This window comes from Ictidomys tridecemlineatus, chromosome 1 (genome assembly GCF_052094955.1).
Source record: "Ictidomys tridecemlineatus isolate mIctTri1 chromosome 1, mIctTri1.hap1, whole genome shotgun sequence".
Classification (NCBI taxonomy): Eukaryota; Metazoa; Chordata; class Mammalia; order Rodentia; family Sciuridae; genus Ictidomys; species Ictidomys tridecemlineatus.
In genome coordinates this window covers 45,626,143-45,644,860 of record NC_135477.1, presented here as the reverse complement: position 1 = coordinate 45,644,860, position 18,718 = coordinate 45,626,143, and the positions used below count along the sequence as shown (strand labels likewise).

General features: G+C 41.4%; 1 protein-coding gene and 1 long non-coding RNA gene across 35 annotated transcripts in view; both read right to left on the bottom strand.

Annotated features, from left to right (window-relative positions):
• The window catches only part of Kcnma1 (potassium calcium-activated channel subfamily M alpha 1), a 708,132-nt gene that overhangs the window by 337,112 nt on the left and 352,302 nt on the right, over positions 1 to 18,718 (bottom strand). The gene's annotated exons all lie outside the window — the stretch shown is intronic.
• On the bottom strand, positions 17,050 to 18,713 carry LOC144375317 (uncharacterized). Its single transcript, XR_013435003.1, has 2 exons — positions 17,313 to 18,713; positions 17,050 to 17,212 (listed from the first exon to the last, which is right to left on the bottom strand). It is a non-coding gene; the product is annotated as an uncharacterized LOC144375317 (long non-coding RNA).

The window sequence follows — 18,718 nt, the reverse complement described above, 5'->3', positions numbered from 1 at the left end:
TGAAACAGCTTTATTGAGTTATAATTCCTATGCTATTCAATTTTCCCCTTTAAAGTACAATTCCATTGATTTTAGTATATTCACACAGTTGTATAATCCCTACAACCAACTGTGGAACATTTTCATCACCTCAAAAAGAAACCCTGGAGCCTTTAGCTGTCAACTCCCAATTTTCCCACTTCTCTGAGCCCTAAGCAACCATTAATCTACTTTCTGTCTCTCTATATTTGTCTATCTTGGCATTTTATATAATGGAGCCATGTAATAGGTGATTGCTCGTGATTAGCTTCTTTAAGTTAGTATGGCAACTTCAAGGTTCACCCATGTTGTGCCATGTATGAATAGTTCCTTCCTTCTAATAGCCAAATGATATTACATTGATTACATGGAATACCACATTAGAACAACCACCCATCTGTGAGCATTTAGATGGTTTCAATTCTTTAGCTATTAAGAAAAATGCTGTTAAAAACATTCTTTTGGGTAAATACCTAAGAGTCATATGGTAAGTATGCATTTAACTTTCTGAGAATTTCCCAGTTTTTCAATTACCTTTGTAATTTTCCAAAGCTTTCGCACTATCTTACATTCCCAATAGCAATGCACAAAGGTCAACATTTGGCCACATCTCTGCCAATACTTGTTATGATCTACTATTTTTATTGTGAACATCCTAGTGAGTATAAAGTGGGATCTCACTGTGATTTTGACTTGCATTTTCCTGAAGACTGACATGTTGAGTGTTTTTTGAAATGCTTGTTGGCCACTTATATATCCTCTTTAGAAACCCATTTTAAACTGGGTTATCTTTTTATTATTTAGTTATCTAGTTGTATACTAGATACAAGTCCTATATTTGATATATGATAAGTAAATGTTTTCTCTTATTCTGTGAATTGTATTTTGTAAGACACTCTGAAACCAAAGTTTTTAATTTTGCAAGGTCAATGAAATTTATAGTTTTGTTCTTATAGGTATAACTTTGATTCATTTTGAGTTAATTTCATGTATAGTGTAAAGCAAGGGTCCAAATTTGTTCTTTCACATGTGGCTATCCAGTTCTCCCAGCATTAGTTTTTTCGAAGACTCTTCTTTCTCATTGAATGACCTTGGCACACTTGTCAAAAATCAATCAACTACAGATGTATGACTTATTTCGGGACTCTTGACTCCACCGATCTATATATCCAAAATGGCTTTATAACAGTAGGAATCACCTGATTTACCTCTGTGAAGTCACAGCTCACACCCCAGCACAGGTTGCTCTCTATTCTAAGGATTCTGAACCTGGGGCTACAGTCTCTGAAGTGGTCCTTGGATTGCATTTAGGGGTTCATAAACCTAGATAAGAAAAATTAATCTTTACTTTCATTACCCTCTAATTCACATTTTTCACTTCCTTTAATTATGAACACAGGCAACAGAGTACATTTGAGAGTACTTTGAAATCATTAATAATGTCTGTGATGTTGTTAACCATAGAGATCCCAGATATTTACATATAAGGTGATCATTATCATGGATGTCTCAAAACACATTAATCCTACTTTAAAATTATAATAGTGTATTAGAACTGTTGCTACATCTTAATAAAAATATTCTAATCAGGAGGTTACCATATACCATGTAACAAATTCATTTCTTATAATGAATGGATTTCAACATAATTGGTTTTCTTATAATCCAATGGTTTTCTGTTCTGAATTTATAAATAATAATATTCTGAGAAAGGGGTCATAGGAGTCATTCGATTACCAAATGAGTTCTTAGGCAAAAAACAAAGAAACCTTGTTTTTCCTATTATTTTATTTTATTTTAATACCAGCATTATCATCAACTGAAGCTATCTCATTTATTTATTTGTAAACTTGTTTATTGTCAATCTCTCTCTGATACCAGAATGTAAGGGCGTAGGGCTTATAACAGAACATAGCACTTAATGGTCATTCAATAGATATTGAATTAATTACTGAATCATCCGTCATTTTCCAAATAAGAGCTAAATCACCAATTTAATGGAAATAAAGACTACTGATACCGAACTAGTGACATGTAATTCATACTGAAAATAATTTCATGTTTATGCCATCGTTGTCATCATGGGTTTAATAAACACCAATGTGTCCTAAGTTCTGTATCAAGTGCTTTATGTGCATTATCTCATTCACTGCTTTCAGTACTAAGGGGCAGAAATTATTATTATCTATATTTACAGTTGAGGAAACAAAGACTCAGAGAAGTTAATTTCTTACCTAAGGTTACTACACAGCAAGTAAAAGAGAATTGGTATTTATAACCAATCAATCTGCCCTCGAGAGCATCAGTTTTTAACTACAATAAAATACTTCTAAGGAAACAAAAACAAACAAACAAAAAACACAAAACAGGAATTTCAGAGAATAAGAGGAAGAATTTCCTTATTGTTCTGTTGAAAAAGCTAAGATCCTGTGACATTAAGAGAAGTGTTCCAGAATGCAGAACTCAATGGACATTTCTACTAAAATGTTTTTTTCCAATGTCCTGCTTAGGGGCCACAGCAGAAAAGCCCCTTAGCAGAAATTCAGCAGAACTGAGTAAAATACAGCTAGTAGGTCACCTCATAAAAGAGAATCAATTTCAGAAAAGGTTGACTTTACAAATGCAGTTAATATTAGCAGGTATTAATGGAAGCCTATTCATTTCTTTCCTGGGGTCCAGCTTGCCTCTCTAAATATTAGGGCTCAGCCTCATTCAGGGCATTAAGCACTTCATTAAGCTGATATCCAAGTTAATTTGATTGCACAATTATAATTGCTCCTGACTGGAGGTTGTCTCATTTGTCAGGTTGCAAGGGGGCAGTATGGCCTAATGACATGTATGGCCTAATGACATGCAGATCTGCTTTCTGTCTCCAAATGAAGATCTCCGTGTTCTCTGGCTTTGACCCCATCCAGTCCTATACTAGGGAAGTTAAATGAGAGCAGAGAGACAGACATCCTCCTCACTGGAGCTGCCGAGAGCACCTGGAGGTCTCTCAAGTGTATCAAGACTGTAAAGGAACAAGGCACAGGAGAAGTCCTGGTCACCTGGGATTGAACCAAAGGTCCATTGTGTGGGTAACTCACCTACCTGGGGAGCATGTAGCCGGGCTGGCCCCTTTCCTATTCCCTGCTAAAGGTTCATCCGGTAAGTTATTTATCCTGGGTGTGCACAGGGGCTAAGGGGCTGGATATATCTTGTTGTTTTCAGAATTTATTTTACTGACACTAAAAACCTGGAAGTAGCCACATTCCCAAGGTAGTACTTACCTCTTCTCTCCCATTCACACAAGGATCACAGGCTGCACTCCCGTCTTCTCCAGGAGAGGCCTGTCCTCTACCTGGCACAGTCTTCTCACCAACTGTTTTAGAAAGATGTGAACTTTGTCCAAGGGAGCTCTGGCCTTCGCCCTGGCTTCTGGGAGGCCATCTCTAAGGTCTTGGAATCTCATGCCTGATAAAAGTGTCCTTACCAGGAGGTCTCAGACCAGCCACATGGAAACAGTAAGATTTGGGGTGGGGCTGACCACATCAGAAACTCTAACAGTGTGATTTATGGTTTTACCAACATGGTTTTAGATTACACGGCACCGATCAACCTCCAGAAGATGTGGAGACCAAGAGTGGGGTGATGAGGGCACCCCACAACTTTACATGATCAAGCCCAGTAAAAACTCTGAACTCCAAGCCTCAGGTAGGCTCCCAGGACTGGCAATACTCCTTGAGCACATCATGAAGGAAAAGTCATGCTGTGTCTGACTCCATAGGAAGGCGATAATGGAAGGGCCATGTTTGGAACTTTATTTGGCTCTGCCCATTCACATCATCTCTTGGCTGATTTTAGTCTAGCTTCCTTTCCTGTAGTAAATCGGAACCATGAGTACAATTGTTTTAGAAAGTTCTGAGGTCCCTTCCCAGTGAATTAAGGTTGAGTTAGTTTGGGGAACAGCTCCTCTCTCCCCATAAACTTGCATTTGGTGTCAGTAGTGATGAGAGTGTTTGGGGCTGCTCACACACCTGCTGCTCCTGCATAACCCCATTCTACCTATGTCCTGGGACCCAATGCCAGCCAGTCTTCCTCACTAATGGTTCCCTAAATCCTGCAGCCCAAAAAGCACAGCCTCAGCTGGACTCAAAGTTAGTGTTTCTTAAATTATTTTTTTTAGCAAATCCCACAATCCAAAATATATTTTAAATTACAAAGCAGGACACACACATGTTTATACAGCATACATGGGTCTCTGTGTATAACTGAAACAGAAGTTTCTTAAAATCATCCTGACCTTCCTGGATGAATTTTATCTTAGGCTGCTCAGCCTCATCTTTTGGAAGGGCTGCTGTGCCCGACTGACTGCCCTCACAGCAAGCACTGGTGCTGTCCTCTATCCTCATAACTGACCACACTGCTACCCTCCAAAACATCTTGTTTTGTCTCTTAGCTTTTCTGTAATCACATCATGCCTCTCTAAAACACCCAATTCAAAGCTTTACAACAAACCTCAAAAGGACAACATATCAATATCAGATAATAAGGGCCATGTTCATGCTAAGTACTATACTATGAGCTTTTCCATACACCATCTAATTTTTGCCACACACTACCACAAGGTCGGCATTATTGCTGTCCCTCCTCACCACCTTCAGCTCACTTGACAAAGGAAAGAGCTTACAGTTTGGAAACATTAACTCGCTTTGATCAAGTATGCACAGATATAAAGCAGACAGCAGAATGAAACCAGGAAGTCCGACTCCAAACCCCACTGCTAACCACTAGGCATCCTTCCCACCAATGTGCATTCCTTCCAGAGCCTTTCAGCAGCTCTCTCTGCCCCTAGGTGCAGGCAGGGGGAGGGCACCAACAACTCACACGCATGTGCAATACTGGCCCAAGCAGCGGATGGAGGAGGAAGCCAGCAGGCGCTCTGTTCCAGCAGGACCCCCTCGACCTTCTGCCAGAATGCAGTGCGCAGGCCTGTCTGTCATGGCTCCCCTCGCTCCTCTCAGGGGAATCTCCTTCTTCCAGAACGCTGGTCACCCCTGCCTGCTTCCCTACTGCCTGGCTTTCCCTGCACCAATTAAACTGTCACAGTCGGCTGGCTTGGAGACAGGTGAGGGCAAGAAGAAATCTGAAGAAAGCAGGGAATTTGGGAGAGAGGGGGCCTCTCCCCACCCAAGCTGTTCTTCTGTTTGCTGTCAAATTGGTCTGAAGACAGTGGACGAGCTGGCAGAGTCCTCTTCCTCCCTCTTCTTCCCCACTGGTAGGCGGGAGATCCCGCTGGCAGCGGTTGGTGTCTGTTTGGAGTCTGTTGTGCCCAACAGTGCGTGGATCCTGGCACAACAGCATGGGTCTCTGGTCGAGTGACCAGCTGGAGATTGCTCAGTGCCCTGAATCACAGCCTAAGGAGGAATATCCCCTCCAAGAACAGGTGGTGACTCAAATGCAGAAGCAGCAAACAAAGACTTTATCCCTTTCCACCTCCTCTCCTCTTTCTACTTGGTGTGAAGGAAGAGCTGGGAAGCCAAGATCCCCCTCCCAGGTTTCGTGGGTACTGTATCTTCAGGCTTAGAGGTAGAGCTCTCATATAGCATGTGTGAGGCCCTGGGTTTAATCCTCAGCACCACATAAAAATAAAATATTGTGTCCACCTATAACTAAAAAACAAATATTAAAAATAAAAGATTCCAATGCACTGGGGCAGGAAAGGGGCGCCTGCTCAAAAGAAAACACTCTGCCGAGAGACTTGGAATTAGATAAGCTTGGCAGGCCCAGAGGACAGGGATTCCCCATGAATTGCCACTCAGACTTTGTATCAGTAGATGGCCCACTGTGGACCCCAGGATCTTCACAGCAGAAGAAATGGCTGAGCAATCAGATGAACCAATCTTAGAGAGAAAGAATCTATGGTTTGGATTCCACAGATCAACATTAAGATCCTTGACAAGCAAAAATTTCTGTTGTGTTCATCTAACTCCCACTGTCTACATGTTCATCTTTATCCATTGCCATCTGTAATCTTACTTGCCAGAACCGCCGCTCTTGCTTCCTCCTTCCTCCTCCAAGCATGTGCACACATGCACACAGGAACACATCTACCCAACATCGCCTTCCTTATCTACTCCCAGCCTCCTCTCGGGTCTGACGACAGATTGTGCTAGAAGCTCCTGGCAGGCTGAACACCTGCCTGGAGCACATCTTAATTATTAATGCTGCTCTTCATAGACCTTTCCTTATTATTGCTGTTCTTGCTGTTACGAAGTAGGCGCGGTCCTTGAGGTACTCCTAGCTCGTTCCCTCCTGCTGCTGGAGGAGGAGCACGTGCCAGGCAGAGTCATCTAATTGAATCCATGTTCTATTCACCTTTCTCAACATCCTGCCCCTGAAGCTCCTTCTAGCACATCAAGGTCAAGTGCATCTTAAACTGGGTTATGGGTTTCTTCTCTGCATTTTCTGGTATGTGGTGAGGGTGAGGGTGAGGGTGAGGGGTATAGTGAACACCAGCACCCCAAAGTAGAATTCCTATTCTTCCAAGGCATTAATAGGGCAGGAGGGTACAGTGTCCTTGTTAAGAAGGACACATCAGATTCCAACACTGTGAAAATCCTACCACTATAGTTATTTTCCTAAGAGTATCTTGATAAGTGAAGGGTGATCTGAGTATTTTCCATGCAGAAACTAGACTAATGAGGCAGATTTACTGAAAATGGGGTTTATACAACCATCTTTCTCTTGGTTCTGAAAATATCTGTGCTCTAGGCTCCATCTTCAAACAGAGCCTAATGCTGCCCTAGCATGAGTTGCCAAGTTTCCATACAAAAAGTGAAAGGTCAGTGATGGAGCTTTAGCTCAGACTTGGGACTGAATCTGGGAGAAAGGCCTAGATACATTTCCAAATTTGATTTTGAAGGTACCACAGCATAAGAATTTCATCAGCAAATGTTAAACACAGTGCTCAGAAAACTGAACTTTAATGCTGATGAAAATGACAGCCAGGATTTATCTATGTCAACCCAGGCTTTATACCCACATATGCTAGACATTAAGCCAAATTTTATATTCAGGGCCCACTGAGCTAAGTTGGTCAGAAGATTGTCTCCAAAGATTATCAACACTAACACATTTAGTATAATCAACTCTTTTGGTCAAGTTAATACACTGGCAGAACAGACAGATTTGGGCTTCTCTTCTTATAAAGAATCTGACAATTTAAGGGGGGATATGTTCTCTTCCATTTATGTCCTGGAAAATACGTCCTTGTGACTTAGCAACCATGTTTAAAAAGCTCTGGCAGTTCTTAAACAAACAGAGCGTGTGTTTATGAGGTTCTAACGACGTTATTTTCAGAGATGACGTAGAGTTAGTGATATGTAGCTTTGGGGCTTTACAGTAAGTTGTGGCTGATTTATTGCTGTGACATACAGTATTTGTCTAGAGAGAAGTGGAAATTAAATGAGGCACTGTTTGAAAATGTGTTAGATGGGAAACGACCTGGAGCATCCAGAGACTAGGAATTCCCTACCTTGCAAGAAGAAGGGGTCCTTTTTGGGAGGTGGAAAAGCAAGAGTTAAGAACATTTCCTGGCACTTCATAGCAGAGCTAATTCAAGACCAGAGAGAGACAGTTTAGAACAGAGGCCGAAAACAGGAGACCCAGATCTGGCGTGCAGGGGTGTTGTGCTTGGCCTGCAGAGTACTTTAAAAAGTTCTGGGTTAGTGGCCAATATTTTAAAATTGAAGATGCCATTTACAAGTGCAGTTCATTCTCCTCTTTGAAATATATGAAGATCTGTCCACATGAGTCTGCATTTCTCCTTGGGAGCAATCACTAGGGGCGGGGAAACCACTTTAAGAGCCAGCCCAAGCTCTCAGCTCATCATGGTCCCCCCTAGATCTGCCCCACTGATATCTGACATCATCTGTCCTCTGTCTACTAGAACTTTCAAACCTCCAATAAAGCAAATGCTATTTTTTAACAGCAGCACAGATTTTTTTAAGCAAGTAAGATTCATTTTCAAATACAGAAATGGAAAAGGCACATGTTTTTCCAAAAGTCTGCAGAAAAGCAAGATTACTAGGTTTTCTTAAAATTTTTGATCTCTCTCCAGGCACCATTTTCATTTAAATTCTGGGTTGCTGAAGTTAATATTTCCCAAAGTCAAGTTATAAAGCTGGGCTCAAAATGGAATGTTTATTTTTATTTGTGCATCTGAAACCATCAGAGGACATTGGAGGGGTGTGGTAGAAGGCATCTGTCTCCAAGCATGTTTTCTTATCTCTGAAAACTTCTAGAAGGATGGGGTGAATAGGGAAAGGGGAAACAGCCACCTTCTCCACTAAGCAAGGCAGGCACACAGTGTAGGGGCAACCTTATGTCTACAGACCCACAAAAATGTCTTAATATTGATCTATTTAAAATCAGAAGAAAATATAATAACAATGAATAATGAGTAATAAATATATGAATCATGAATCCAGTCTGGATTATATTTATTTTTATACCAATGATGTTTTAAAATATAACAAGTCCGAACATTCCTTACAAAAGAAGGGACCCAAGAATGCAAAAGTACCAAAAGAGACGAAAATCACCATGAGATCCTGGGGGACAAATGCTGGCTTCCAGACAAGCATCCTGGGTCTCTGCATGGCCTGTTTGTCAAGAGCACAGATTTATTTTGCTATTAACTTCTTCCCTATCTCCTTCCTGGGATGCTGTGCATGTGGCCAGTCCATAGAAGAGGTTCTCATATGGCCCCCTTGTACAAAGCCCTTAGTTTCAAAAAGATGGAGAAGATGCCTTTCAGTCACTTTTAGAAACTTCCAAATAGAAATTTCGGAAGATTTTAATCATGTGCAGCTGAAGAATAAGTACTATGGCCTCTGAAGCAGATCTGCTGTGCTAGCCTCAAACCCTTTTCCATCTCTGTTCTCAGTGGCTGATTTCAAGGCATGACTTTGACTTTGCGGAAAATAAAAACCACAAGGTTTTTAAGGTTCAGGCCACAGTGAGGGTCCCTACTTGTGGATTCCCCAAGTTCAGGTGAGACTGAGTTTTCCAACTCCTCAATTCAAAATCTTGCCCTAAGCCAAACATTCCCTAGATGGCTGTCATTTCAGCTTCTGGGCCTTCTACACTTAGTGTCTGCAATTCTTGTGTTAGTAGCAGATAATATATCACCTCCTCATATCTTATTATCTTGTTTTGTTACCTCACTTTTTTTTGCGCTTATGGCTTGACTTCCTAACTCTTGTAAAAATACATAAAATTTAAACATCTTAATGCAAAGGATCTAGTCTTATAGACAGTATTTTAAAATCCCCTAATATCAAGCAAAATGTCTTGCACGCAGTAGGTACTCAATCAAAATCTACCTTTAAGGCCACAGGTACACAGATCTCAGCTTGTTGCAGTGATAGGTTGTTGGCCAATTCCTGTATCCTCTGCTTTCCTACTCATTTTATAGGTGATACATAAATATCCATATCTCTCCAACCCCCTACACACACTCTTCTCTCAAGTTTCTTACACAATGATACATGCATCAAAATACTAAGCCTTAAAGAAGAATGAATTATGGCATTTGCAGGTAAATGGATGGAACTGGACAATATTGTGTTAGGGAAATAAGCTAATCCCAAAGAAACAAAGCCTGAATGTTTTCTCTCATCTGCGAATGCTAATTCACAATGTGGGGGGGGGTGGGGAATAGAGATATTTTGGATTAGACAGAGGAGAGTGAAGGGAGGTAATGATAGTAGAAGGAATCGGACATTATTACCCTATGTGTATATATAATCATGTGACCTGTGTAACTCTACATCACATACAACCAGAAAATAAGAAGCTGTGCTTCATTTATGTACGATGGGTCAAAATGCATTCTACTATCATGTATAACTGATTAGAACAAATTAATATTTTTTAAAAAGGAGGGAAAAAAGCCCAAATGGTATCCTTGCTGCAAAAGATTCTATTTTTAAAACACAAATGACTCATCATTGATTTGGGTCTCCCCAAAGCCACTGGGCTGTCAGGGCAAGGGGCAAAAGGAAAAAAAAAAGGTCACACCTCTCAAAGCCCCATAAACCCCATGATAAAGCTGTACTCGAAGCTGCCACCACACCTAGTGCCACTGCAGTTGTGTTAATCATGAGCTATGCCCTTGTGTTTGGGTTAAACTGCTCTGAGCCAAAGCATTTCCCTCCAGCTGGCTCTTAAACCCACCTCTAGGGGCCAGTTCTGAATGCCTGTCCTGTGACTTTAAGGAGAGCACCAGCAGTGTCTTGCTCTGTGGAAAGCAGACCCAGCACTCTTAGGATATAAACTATTGCTAATTGCAGAGGATATAACTACTGGGCCTCAAAAAGAATGTGTTTCTTGCATTTGTACCAAAACCATTCTTTTGTTGTTGTTGTTGTTAATTGTCAAATTTATTTTTAATAGAACTTTAACTGCACACACAAACACAAATTTTATACATATTAGGAGGGTGCCATGTGTTGTTTTTATGTATGTCTTGGTTATGTAATGCTTAAGTCAGATGCAACTTATCTATCTCCTCAATAATCTATCATTTCCTTATAGTGAAACATTCCTACACATGCCAAAAACTGTTCTTATGAAAGAAATGAGAAGAGGGCTTCGAGAGGGTCAGATCATCCAAAACATTCCTTTTAAATTCTGGAGAGTGATGAAAAGGGCAGAAATAATTCATTCTAATTTTGGAGGGCAGAGCAAACATGGATTTATAGACATAGTTATCAGATAGTGTTTTCATAGGAAAAAATAAATGAGCAATTGGGCAAGATGTCCTCAAAAGTAATGCATAACAAATTCCAAACCGGCCAAGCCAACACTTTCAGCCTTATTTACCATCCACAACAGAGCTGACCTCCTACTCACCCCCTACCCTGAAAGAAGACAGAGAGAGAAACAGGATCATAAAATTAAGGAATTCAGGACCAATATTGCCAGTGGACAAGACAGAAACTAATCCCAAGAAGGCACCTGGCTGGGTTTGATTTTTCCACCTAATCTTTACTCCTCAGGAAAGAACACTGAGGCACAGTAGACAAAAGTCACCTCTGAACCCTCTTTAAGCACTCATAGCATACCTTGTATGGAGGGTTGATTCCAGGACCTCCACAGACACAAAAATCCACGGATGTTGAAGTGTTTTACATAAAATGGCAAAGTATTTGCATATGACCTGGGCACATCCTCCCATGCACAGTAAGTAACCTCTCATAAAATATAACACATAATACAATGTCAATGCTATGAAAATAGTTTTAGACCATATTATTTAGTCAGCAATGACACAGTACATGTGCAACATAGATGCCAATTTTTTCATATATTGCTATTTGCAGTTGGTTGAATCCAGCAGAGCCAACTTCTCCATTAGGCAAGGCTGGCAGGCACACAGCTTAGGGGCAACCTTATCTCTACAGACTCACAGAAATGTCTTAATATTGATTTACTGAAAATCAGAAGACAAAAATAATAACAATGAATAATGAGTAATATGAAAAATGAGTCCAGTCTAGATTATATTTGCTTTATATTAATTATTTTGGTATAGAGAGCCAACTGTATTCTCTGTAGTGAATGTGAAAGGCCATGCTAAGTCCTTCTTCCTTCTCTTAACAAGTTTTTTTAATTTTTCCATGAACTGCCCCCAATAAGTAAGCATTCCCTTGACATTTAAGATGCTATTGCATATGGTGTCTGGAGGCCTTGTGCAGTGAGAAGCAATAGGGACAGCAGAGATGACCTCTCCAAAGCAGAAGGAACTAGGAAACAGGAAAAGTTCATCCATTAGACAGCAGCCCCACTCACATGGAGACCCAGACAGAGAGGGAAGTAGACTCTACACCTAGGGAGACTCTCCCATCTTCACCACCAGATTTATGCCCTAGAAAACTGGTTGAGGTAGAAGGCTTGAGCTAGGCTGACTCCCCAGTGTGGGCACTAAAGGTTAAATTCTGAAAGGGGACAAGGACTTCCCACTGGGAGTTATTTACAGCCTCTTTGCCCCCAGGCAGCTCCTCTTCCCCCTCCCTCAGTGGGCTGGACTCCTCCACCATCTGACATTCTATTCTTTGAACAGCTGCTGGCTCTCCTGGTGCGTTCCCTTCACAGATGTGCAGTGCTGTTCTGAACATCCTGCCCTTGAACTTTCCCTGCCCATAATTTTCCAAACCAAAGCCTGGCAATAAAAATGTCAGCCAGGATAGAGAAAATGGGGGGCGGGGTGGGGGAGGTTAGAAGGGGTGGTATTTTAAAAAAGAAAAAAGAAGAATAGGGAGATGCTTCACACACATGGTGATTTGTGTTGACTTCTTCAACAAAGGTTAAACACAGGCCGTGACTTCTCGAAAAAGGCACTGAGGCAGAGAGCCGAAGCTCATTTATCAGCACAGCACCTAGAAAGGCCCTGTTTCATAAAGGAGCAGAGAACCAAAGGCCAGCGGAGGGATGTGCTTCCTTCCCTATGCCCTGGGCTGCCTGGCTGGCCACCGTCCTGGGCGGGGTGTGCTTGTGGTGACAATGAAAGCTTGAATCCACAGTACCTTACACTGTCAGCCACCCCAGTGATGATACCTGGGCAACCCTCAGGGCTCTGCCAGGTGCCACCCATGAGGTTAGGCACTTGGGGAGACAATGGGTCAACACCTTCTTGTACTCAGAACAAGGCCAGAGAAGAAACTAGCTATATCATTTCAAGTCCTCAAAAGAAATCCCTTTAGTTCGGTAATACTAATTTCCTAGGCACACAAATCTCCTATAACATAACACAAAACAATAATACATTCACTAAATCCTATAGCTCTATAAAGGGAAAAAAATACTGAATGGGGAAACAGGGCATTTCTCATTATTTCCTGTACCAAGTAACAGGCACAGAGATTGAGGAACGAATGGAAAAGCCAAAGGTTTCTCTACTTGGAAAGAATTCCCTTGGTGGGAAAAGCTCCTGAGAAACAATCAACGTTCCTTGTTCTTTGCTAACTTGACCTTATTCTGTCATGAAATGCTACCACTCTACTGAGATTAAAAAGAATCCCATGCATATATTATTATGTCAGAATGAACCCCACTCTTATATATAGCTATAATGCACAAATAAAAACATTTCTAAAAATTAGAAATAAATCTCATGTGCATGTACAAATATGTAATAATGACTCTCACCATTATGTATAATTATAAAGCGCCAACGAAAAAAATTATGAAGAAAAAGGAACAGGATCTCCCAGCACAAGGGAGCACACCTGTAATCCCAGTGACTCTGGAGGCTGAGGCAAGAGGATTGCAAGTTCAAGGACAGCTTCAGTAATTTAGTAAGACTCTCTGCAAATGAACAAAACCCAGTCCTTCCCACCAAAAAAAAAAAAAAAAAAAAAAAAAATTAAAGGACTTAGGATGTGGCTTAATAGTAAAGTACCCGTGGGTTTAATCCCTGATATATATATATATATATATATAAAGGATCTTATTGAGGCATTATTAGGAAGAAACAGATCAGGCCTCAAACAGACCTCAAATAGCATAGGACCCTTGGGAGCATCTTAGGGGGAAGTCTGTGACAGGACCCTCCAAAGCACTGTCCACTGCAGAGCTGGCCCCCAGGATGGGGACATAGAGAACAAAAGAAAAACAGGACAGATCATTTGGCAGGATGAGATTGAGCCACCTCCCAACCTTGCAACATTACACTCAGTCCCTTTGATTCCTTCCACAATCTGGAATTTCACTTCCTGACAAGAAGAAGAGAGTGAGACACACTGAGTCAGATCCCAGCTCCACTACTCCTTAGACACATGGTTTGGGGCAAATTTTGCAGCTTTTCCTCCTCATCTATAAAGTGAGGACAGTAATTCTTACCTTAGGAGGCTATTAGGAGAATTTGATGAGATTGCAGGTGCTATTTATTTTATTTTAAAGTGTCTTGCACAGTAGCTCACATATAACACACCATCAGTCAGTGTGAGCTCCCTCCACCCATTTGCCCTCTCCTCCCCCTTTGAAAGAGAATTTTTGGCCAGGGAATGAGAGGCCAGGCCATGTGGAAATGGGTGGTAAAGCTGTTGAGTGACTAACATGTTCCACTAGACCTCTGAGTATCCTCACTGAACTAGTGACACCAGTTTTATTTTCAGAGACAACAGAAATCTGATCAATTTCTGTCACCACTTTCAAGATGGTTCTCCATAGCCAAATCTAACCATAAAAGATTTTGTCACCTGGACAATATTCAGCATTATGACATTGAAAATGCTTCAAATAAATTAATAAATACAACATGAATGAATGAGTACAAAATAAATGAATGAATGAACGAACCAACGAATACCAAAGCAAAATTTAAACAAACTAGGGAGAGACCATTTTCCGGTTGTAACCACTGTTACCTTGGCAATCCAGTTCTTGGATTAGAAGCTCTACAAAATCAGTGCTGATTCCTTCCTCCTCCCTAATGTCCATATCCCCAAAACAACAGTGCTGAGACCAGAAGCCAAGAGCAAAGACTGGCAAAATCAGCAGGTGCCCATACTGGGTACCAGCCATTTTGGAGCAGATAAAGTCATTAAGGAAAATTTTAACAATGTATAACCTTTCAGTTTTACTCTGCTCACAGAAAGTGGTTTGTCTTTCAGAGACAAGAGCCTGCCTTGAAGTCGCCAGTGAGCAGGACTTGACCTTCATTTTTCGGCATATGCAGCATTAAATATTCATAATCCACGTAACCAAAGCATAAGAAGTAGCAGTGTTCAAACATGAATCAAAGGAATGAAAATCTGCACATGTGTGAGTCATTCTTTCCCAGAATGCCTCTGGGAAAAAATGCAGATACCCAGAGCTCTGAGCTGCTGTCTCTTCCAACTTTTTCTTGAAATTCTGGAAATAATAGGACCACTGCATTATGCAACCCATGAATCCTGCTCTCATGCTGATATCCACAGGTCTTTCTTTTCTTCCCTCCATACCTTATCTATTAAATAAAAATTAATGTTCTTGTCTCAAAGGGAACCAGCAACAGTGACTGACATTAGCATTCATAGGCCATCAAAGGAAACTCTAAACTTGGTTGTATAACTTTAAAAAAAAAAAACTTTCCTATTTGGGAAAGGTCTCAGGCATTGGGAGACATCAGAATAGGGAGCTAGGGGAGCTACAGATGTAGCTCAGTGGTAGAGTGCTTGTCTGGCACACTCAAAGCCCTGAATTCAATTGTCAGTTAAAAAAAAAAAAGAATTAGGAGCTGAAGTGACAACATGGGACATAAATTGTGTAAGAAGCCTTTTTAAAAGAATAAAGTTCCCCTTGGATGACTAATCAGAAGAGATATTTGGGAGGGGTGAGTATCATGAGCTTCATGCAATTATGAAGGCACTGACATTTATGTGTTTCCAAAGACCTGCAAGATCACCTCCCACTGCTTGGGTCTTTCCAGAGAGTCTACCACTGGGATGATGAAGCCTACTTTTAACACAGTTTAATATAATTCTCCTTGGCTTTCAACTCTAGATGCTCAAAGGCACTCTATCTCAACTAAATAATAACCACTGGAGGCCAGAAGAATGATCTTCCCTGGTGATCCTTCCAGGAAAATTAAGACCCAAAGAACTGCTTCTCAAACCCTTGAATGAAAAAGACCAACTCAGAGATCTATCTATCCTGGCCTAATAACTCAAAAGAAAGATGCATAGGAAAAGATGGTTTTATGAACAACCTATCTTCTAATCCTTAATAGTAAAATGCACTTTGAAAAGTTAAAAAGATCATAAAGCTGCTAATTAGACATTTATCTGAACTCCCTTATCTATCTGCTGATGCTCAGAGGTAGATTAAACCACTTGGCTAGTGTGTCTGGAGTATAATTGGACGTGGCCTACTCTGAGACTAAGCTGGCAGAGTTGACCATCAGAGCCTTCTTTATATATTTACCTGCTTTCTTTGCACATCTCAAAAGACAAGGTGCAGAGCCTCAGATCTTGAACTTGTGCTGTTCCTAACTGTTTTAGTGGGGCTAGGTCTGGTTAAAATACAGTGAGACAAGCCATTTCATGGACAATGTCAGTCTAATTAATTAGGCTCACTCAAGATTTATTTGAAGGGAGTAAATGCTAACTAAAATTCATCTCAAGAATATTAGGTACTTTTTTCCAAGGTGATGACTCAGAATAATTTCCGAGAGAAGTTCTAAGCTACTTTACAAGATGTCCAGAAGGCCAGCCAAACCATGACTGTTCAGCTAGTAATAGTTTTGAATGAAAAGGATAGACTTTAAGAATGACTATTCTATTTTCTTAACCTCTTTCCATTTGCACCCTGCTTGTATGTGGAAAAACTTTCATTTTGTCTTGTTCACTAAGCTTGATTGTGGTTTGTTCAATAGGTTTCATTTCGTTTTATTCCTGGGAATTCATTGGCTTATCATAAAGGTTAACTTTATAGATTCTACTCTGATCTCCCCCTTGCTTAAGCTGAGCTTACTTTCTGACTCCCCCCAAGAAGATGAAAGACTCTCTTGTGCTGATAGATGATGGGGTCTCTCATGGGTCAAAATCTTGGAATATGGTCTTAGGACCAAAAGAAGTCAGGTGAATGAAAAGTAGATTGGGTTACACAAAGAGCCACAAAGTCTTTTTTTTTTTTTTTAATAAACAAAGTCTTGCTAGGATAAACCACACAGTTTAATGATACAGAAGAGAGATGGGCTAAAGCTAGGATGAGGCAAGGGCAGTCTCCAAGGACAGTTTCATCTTTAAGACCAGCTTTGGTAGAGACTCCTTGCAAGTCCATCAAAGAATCAGAGACGGATTCCAATGCCAGCTTCCACAAGGCTCTACAGTGTCAGAATTAATTCCAAAGGACACGGAGGTAGGCAGAGCATTTAGAAGAAAGGGTCTACCTTGGAGAATTTCATACTTTTCTATCTTCTTCCATGCAGGTGAGAACACCATACCCAGAGAGCCAAAGACTGTCTCCTAGTAGACGCTAGAAAAAAAGGACACCATCCAGATCCATCCAACAAAGAGCATTTTATTTCCAAGTATTACAGAGGAGTAAAAAGGGAGGGAAGGTGCATCTGAGGTATCTGTCCTTCCAACAGGGCACCACACTCACCTTTACGTAAGGTGTGCTCTCTCTTTCCCCAGCATGGGACCCACAACCTATGAGAACACCCCTGGGAGAGATGGGAGAAATAAGACCAAGGGATTTAGAACTCCAGTTTAATTCCAATAGGGTCCAGAAACACTAAATGTAAATATTCAAAGAGGGCTTACCTTCCATGACATGCCAATTGGAATCTTCCAAATTTAAAAACATGCTTCCATTCTTGGCTAGCGATTTTTGATGGAACAAGTATACATCCTCATCCCCTGAGGATTGTAAAAGGTCCCTCCATTCAAGAGAGTGAGGGAAGTAGGTCTTAGATGTAAGGATTGGCTGAGGCACTCAACAGTCTTAGCTATGGCTGACTCCCAGGGACAGGTGATCAGAGGAGATGTCTTCTTTATTTTCCCTAACATGACTTTTTGGCCTCTGCACCCCAATGCACAAAAATCATCTGACTGGTGACCAGAATGCTCTGAGACATTTAGAGTTTAGGTGTGCATGAAATCTCCACCATCCAGAGTCTCAGAAAAAATGAGCACGGAGCTCAGTATTCAGGCACAGCAAGTCCAAACCAACAGACAAAAGAGGCAGGTTTCATAGAATCAAAGTCTAGTTTCCAACAGCATGAGGAATGGAGTTAAAAGTGTTAAAAGCACTCTCACCACAGATAGCGAGGGCAAGAGAAGCTCAAGGTCACTGTCCCTTGGCCAGAATCGTCAAGTTCCCATTGCAACAGAAAAACAAGACTGACTCCATCTCTGCTCACTTCTCAGTTTCAAGACGGCACTAGAAAAACTGGAACAAATGATGCATCCAGGGGACCAGAGAGGGTGTAGCGGTCACCTGGCAACTCCAGCAGGTGCTCTCTTCAGCCTCTGGAGGGTGCTTGCCATCTGGCACCCAGGTCACCCTGGAGCACCAGTTCCCTCAGTAGGTACCCAGAGGTATGCAAGAGTGCCCCCTGCAGTAGTTCTCAGATAGCCCTGGTCACCTCCACTTCCAGGAGTCATCTTGAATCCCTTTGTCCCATGTCCCTTACTTTCACAATTCAAGAAGCATCAGCATATGATGCTTCAGCTAAATGTTGGGTTGGCTGGTGAAAGAATAACACCTTGCTTTCTAATCTGCCCTCCAACAGGATCAAAGCACGGGAAACCCAAATGAGAAAAGACTCCTACAACCATGGCAAGAATAGCTTCAGACGCTCACCTGCTGGAACAGTCACCCTCCCAGAGGTTGCAATTGCCCATCAAAGCCCTCTTAACTTCTTGACATCTTCAGCACAGATACTTTATGAGGAAATAGCTATTTAAAATAAATAATACCCAGCAAGAAGGCTTGACCCCATGGGAGGCCCCTCCCTCCCATGCCAGCTGAATCCAGGCAGCCTTCCTCTGAGAGCTTTCTTTCCCACTCAGGAAATCAGCACAGAAGAGCCCTGCCTTCCTTCAAACGTCTTCCGTACTCGGGAGGTTCTTGCAGGGGTTGGTGTTAAGGGAAATAAATTCATCAGTGTACAGGGTCATGATTGTTTTAGAAAGAGAGGGCAGGAACAACGTTATTTGAATACTCA